The sequence below is a fragment of the Charadrius vociferus genome, unplaced genomic scaffold (assembly GCF_000708025.1).
Source record: "Charadrius vociferus isolate BGI_N301 unplaced genomic scaffold, ASM70802v2 scaffold217, whole genome shotgun sequence".
NCBI lineage: Eukaryota > Metazoa > Chordata > Aves > Charadriiformes > Charadriidae > Charadrius > Charadrius vociferus.
Window position 1 is genome coordinate 1,408,609 of NW_009649190.1, and position 6,176 is coordinate 1,414,784.

Consider the following 6,176-nt stretch of genomic DNA (forward strand, 5'->3'; position numbering starts at 1 on the left):
GCAGGGTGTTGAACTTTGAGCTCTGGCTCTAACACAGACCACTTCAGAAACACTAAAGAGGCTGGATGGCAGAGCTAGAGCTCCGAGAGGAAGGCATCAAATCCAATGTCCAGGGTGGAAGAGAGAGCTTCTCCCTCTGTCTTTCACCTATGCAAGATGACAGATGTCAGTTAAATGTGGGGTGGGTTTTTTTATTTGTTTACATGTACAAGCGATTAGAAAGCCTGCTTGCATTTCATTTTCATTTCACTGTCTGTCATCCTTTACCTGTGTCTTCAAGTCGATATATCATAACCATGACACAGACTTTGTTTGAGAGGAACCGACAGTAAAACATAGCTTCAGCCTCAGAAAAGGCAAATGTCAAATGGGAGTAAAAATACTTTGAAACATTCTGTAAAGACAGTGAAAGTACAGAAATGTATCTCAAGTTACAGGGAAGAGGTCAGCACATCAGAAGGGACTACACGGAAAGCCACAGTATCCAGCGGACGCTAAAAACGACATAGCAATGCATCATGACAAACTCATTACTAGCTGCTACAACAGAATTCTGGAATTGACACTTGTTTCAGTTCCTTCAAAACTGAGCAAAATGAACAAGAATAAAATTGGCACGGCCATAACATTTCACCAAGCAAAATTCTTAACTGTAGACAGGAATTAGTCTCAAGTGAAATGGCAGTTAATTCATTGTTGTCAGTTCGGGATACTTTTCAATGATGAAATCATTGTAAATTGTAAGTCAGGACTTTGAAAGATAAATTTTCTCATGTTATAAAAATGAAACTGCTGCCTAACATTCACTTACTCCAAAGTTAACCAGAATAATAATTTCAGAAGTTGTCCAGTCAGGGTGAGTAAGAAACATTAGCTGAAATACAATACTAGCAATCTAGTGACTTGCTGGCAACCTGAGTCTTTTTTTTTTAGAGGAGAAAGCACAGATGGAATACGAAGCACATCAGAAAGAGAGTCAGTTTAGTGTACCGTACTACTACAGGCATCTTTCTTTCTAAGGCAAACTGCATATTTGAAAAAAATGAGAAATCCTTGACCACTTCTTCTCTCTCAGTATCAAATAGATCTTTGTCATCATTTTCAACACCTAGGTTCAAAATAAGGAGGTGATCTTCATCAGCTCCTCTTCATCTTCCAATATATTAAGATCTCACCTGAAACTTTGTTGTTGTTCTTGTTTGTTTTAATAAGACCTATACATGCAAGAGTCAACCTGTCTATTCAGCTAAAATTCTCATTTACCCAACTTACCCACGTGATCCAACTTGCCTCCCAACCAATCCATGCAGTGTGTAACCTCTAAAATGCTCATCTCACTGATTGCCAGTCTTCAATAACTGTAAAGACTTTAACGATCAAGCCTTTCATTAGCAATTTTATATTATTCTTTTTGTTTGCATCTTTATCATTGCATACCATTTTAGAGCAATCCAAGATGACCTTAGTAAAAACCCTTGTAAAAGTCTATGTCCTCTGTTACTCCCACAAATGCAGTTAGCCAATACAATCTGCTTCAATATCTAACACCGTATCTCTATTGGTAGTGTTCTTCCTTGCCCACATTTCTTTTCTAGTGAGTAGTTATGTGGTGCTTAGCTGCTTACTGTGGTTAACCCACAACACTACCTCACAATTATTTCTGTTGCAGCATGGCTTGAAAACACATAAGCAGAGGAGCTTGACATGCACAAAAATCAGGCAAACAAAACATTGAGATATACACGGTAATAAACAAAAAAAGAATAATGGCCAGCAAGGGTTCAAGACACACGTTCTGTTTTCTTTGGTTTGATTTTATTCCATTTTTCCAGAAGGAGGAATCGTAGAAGTATGCTAGGTTCTTTCATGCTCAGCAAAGTCCAGGGCTGCAAGCAGAGTGAGACTGCAGAGAAACAGGTAAGAGGGATCTAAGCTATTCAATGCCTGTTAATAAGCTTTAAATTGAATGTTTTCCTCTTAAACCCACTGGTTTAAGCCCTGGTCACCCACCTACTACCCTGCCATTCCTTTCTCAAGTTCATATGGCTTGAGCTCGATTGATCCATTACTTCCAGTAGGGGATGGTGAGAGTCTGAAGTTTCTGAGCATAATAGAAAATGGGAGTCTTACTGAAAGTTACCTTGAAACACTGGCAAAAGACTGACTATCTGTATTAGGAGGTGTCTAACACGCTCATGGACTAAATGATAAATAACAGCAGCTCTAGAAAATGAAGCACTCCAGTCAACCTACAAAAATTATAGCATAAGTCTATCAACATACTTTTATCCCAATCTGGGTAAGCTGTTACAAGGAGCAAAATGATGTTCACTCAGCCCACATTTGCCCTCTTCTCAGTTAAAATTACTCACAGTGGAAATTATAACCATGACTGATCATACGCTATTACTGTAAATTAATGTGAAAATCTAGTCTCACCCAACAGCTATGAAACAGCAACAGCATGCTCTAATTCCTGGCATATGTCAGTTTTGAATACTGACTTATAGGTAGAGCTACATATTTTTCTTCTAATCTACAAAAACATTGATAGTCTATCTAAAATCCCTAAAGACCAGAACAAAAATGCATAATATACTATAAACAAATTAGGACTTTCTCCAATCACTGAGGCTGCAGAATGCGCAGGAGCGCTATTAAAGTAACACAGCATCTCAGCTGGACTTGCAACAGCTGATAGTGCCACTTGTTCATTCTGAATGTGTACCTCAATCGATCCCAGTGCACAACATCAAAGCGGAGCTATGTCCAGTGACAGCAGCTGCTACTGTCCTCTGCTCCTCCTCACTCAGATTCATAAGGACTGAACCTTGCGTTTAAATGGATTCTGCATTTGTGGGTAAAGGCAGCATGACTGCACCAAGTATATGTCTGACATCACCATCAGATATGAAAAATTATTATTAACTTCTATCTGTCCAATATATGTTTCATTTCTTCTCAGGTACAGAATTCCTCTTGCTCCAGCCTAAGAATGTACTTAAGGCTCCAGACAAAAGTCGTAAGAGACAAAAGACCAGGCAGCTTTTCCATCTCTGCAAACTTAAGTTTGACATTTTATCTTGAAGGTGTGTCAAATCAACAAACAACTTCGCTGACCAAAGGTGGGAAACAAAAGCAATCAGCAAACTGCTCGGGTCCATCTACAGTTCTGAAAATTCTGTAGTACAAAAGCGGACACAAACAGTTGGCAATTAGCTAGAAATGGAGAAGGTATATCCTACTCTATATTCATCTTACTCTGCCTATCCCTTAAACCTCTTTCCAATTCCCTGACTTGCAGTTGAGCCTCAACTGTCATCTTGCACCTGAATCAAGCAATCTTCAACTCGAGACTCATGGGCAGTATGACAAATGAACGTTGGGACCACTGCACAAATCCGAAAACCAAAGTAGCTTTCTACTAGGTGAAATCCACCCTGCCTACAGAAGGGAACCTTGTGCAAAAGGGACACTAAAGTTCCAACTGTATAAATATACTGCCTTACACGTAGCCAGAGTGGGGAAAAAGGTAATTCAGTTTGTTGGATTTTTCAGAAACATTATATAGGAACAAATTTTTAATTTCAAAGTAGAACTGCCCAAAATGAACTTATTTAAAGTAATACATGAAGGATTAACATAAAATTTCAAAGGGCATTTCATGCTGACATAAGTACTTCTCCAGAAAACTCTAAAGTAAATTCACAAAAAGCTGAAGTTTACCTTCAGTCATAAAATGTTCTCAGTTCTTCTAACTCACTGCCTTCTTTGAAAAAAAAACACAACAACCACCACACCTCAACAAGTCCCAACTGTATCACAGACACTCCATCGATCTAAAATGCTAGCTTTTTTCTTCCTTTTTTCAGTTTTCAAGACACTGACTTTTGATTGAGCACTTTATAGGCATTTTGTGCACAACGAACATATACCACTGATGCCTTTAGAAGAAACCTTTCCACTGATTTGGACACGAGTTTCCTCTAATTACAGGAAGTCAGAAACTTCCTGCTTGTTGCACTTCCCTCTGCTTGCACTCATCCACTGTTCTCTCATCCAGTCACAAAAATTAAACTTACAGGAGTCCGGATTTCTGCATACTTCAAAAGAAAAGAACCTTTTCAATATTATCTGACACATATTTTCAGGAAGCAGTAAAACCGGCAGGGCACAACCAGTATAAGCTTTATGTATAAATGTGAATCCACAATGAAAACCAAAGGAGGTAAAATCTTTGGCCTGTTAGCCTCAACAGCTTAATGCATTGTGCATAAAGATTTTAAAAGGTATCATCACAAGCAGCACCACGTTTAGTTTTCAGTCTATAAAAAAATATACACATATATAAAAGAATTTCCCAGTTACATATTTGAATTTATTAACTCTTCCCCAAATTGTGTATATTTATTAGCACCATAGGCATACGTGTAAATGATGTAAATTAAAAATGAGTCAGGCCTAAAGGAGGAAACACTATGCTATTGACTCATGAATAACTGAAAGACAAGCAAGGCTCCCACATACATTTTTTAAATATGTGGCTCCAATAGAAATAACAGGCTGTATATGCTGCAGGTGTTCAAGCCACCATCCTGAAAGTACAGATAAGTTTTATATGAAGCAGGACATGGAAAACAAGCATAAGTATCAGCTGAGAGCCACTCTTCTCACTAAAGAAATTAGTAACCCCGTTATCCTCCCCAGAACAATTATCAAATAACTTAGCAGATTTACATTAAGAGAAGTATACTAAATGTTTACTAGTATTTGTCCCATAAGCATTAGTACTATTCTCATTGTATCCACTCTTCCACTCCTCAAATTTCTTTTACATAGTCTACTATTTAACATGTTTAAATTACTCTTCATCTCCCCCATTTAACAAACTCATTTAAATTGTGCAATTTATTAAATATTTTACAGTGCACTGCTGCATTAGCTGTGATGGGACAGTATAAAATCTGGGTTCTAACTGGAGCTTCCCCTTTGAGTTGTTTTTGAGTTGTTTTCATTTATAGATGAAAGCCTCTACAAAACTATTAAATGTTAGTCATGAATACTCCAGATAGTTTAGTCAAGAAGGTACAAGAAATCAAAGCACCACCTTGACACTGGATCCTCTTATTCAGATTTACAGCGCATCAAGCATGCTGATAGGAGAATGATTACGAAATAAACATGAAACATACCATTGTAGGTTTAAAAGTCTCTGCTTTTAAAAGAGGTCAAACTTACACCTGAAATGTCAGTGGGAAAACTTGCTTTTAAAGCTTTTTTGCTTTTAAAGCAAAGATGATAGAAAAACTAATTGCAGTTTAAGAAAATAATCTTAATTTTGAAAGAGACTCTGTTGGGGAAGATCAGTAAATACATCAACAGTTTTCAATTCTGCAACATGTCAAACTTCAATCAGTAAAACATAGGCAGATCTCCATCTAGATATAGATGCTGCCTTGCTGTGAACAATGACAGGAGGAAAAAAAAGGTTGGAAGAAAGAGGGTGTGTATCCACATCGTACAGGATACAGGAGACACTGGTCACATCCACCAGTGTTAATGGAAAACTTCAGGACCCAGAATACAATCGTATTCATCAACGTCATCTGAGATAAATGACATTAAAAAATATAAGTAAATGGGCAGCATGCTGGCAAATCAAATTTGTTGTTGACACATCTAAAGCACAGTAGGTAAGAAATAATCATCAGTGTTGCTCAAGTAACTACTGATCGATAAGCTACTCTTAACAATTCAGAACAGAGTGCTGCGCATGACAGTGGGAAGGTAGATTATAAATACAACATTGTAAAATTTGTAAAAAGATTACATATTTCCATGGATAATGAAAACACCCACCTATATAAAATTACATATCAACAAGAAAAATACTATGGGTAAGAACACTCAGGATCAGCACTGTAAACCATTATAAACTGACAAGAATTAGAGGAGCTTCACAGTATGGAGATTACTCCACAACTGGGATTTTTTTGGTAACTTCCTTTAAAACACCTGCTGTTGGCCACTGCAAGTGACAAAACAATGGCCTGGATGACAATTCATCTGATGCCAGGTAAAATTCTTCCATTATTATCGAGCAAAGTCTAAATGCCAAAAATGCACTTCTACAGTTCTAGAAAGATCCTTTAAAACTTTCAGCAAGTTCCATACCT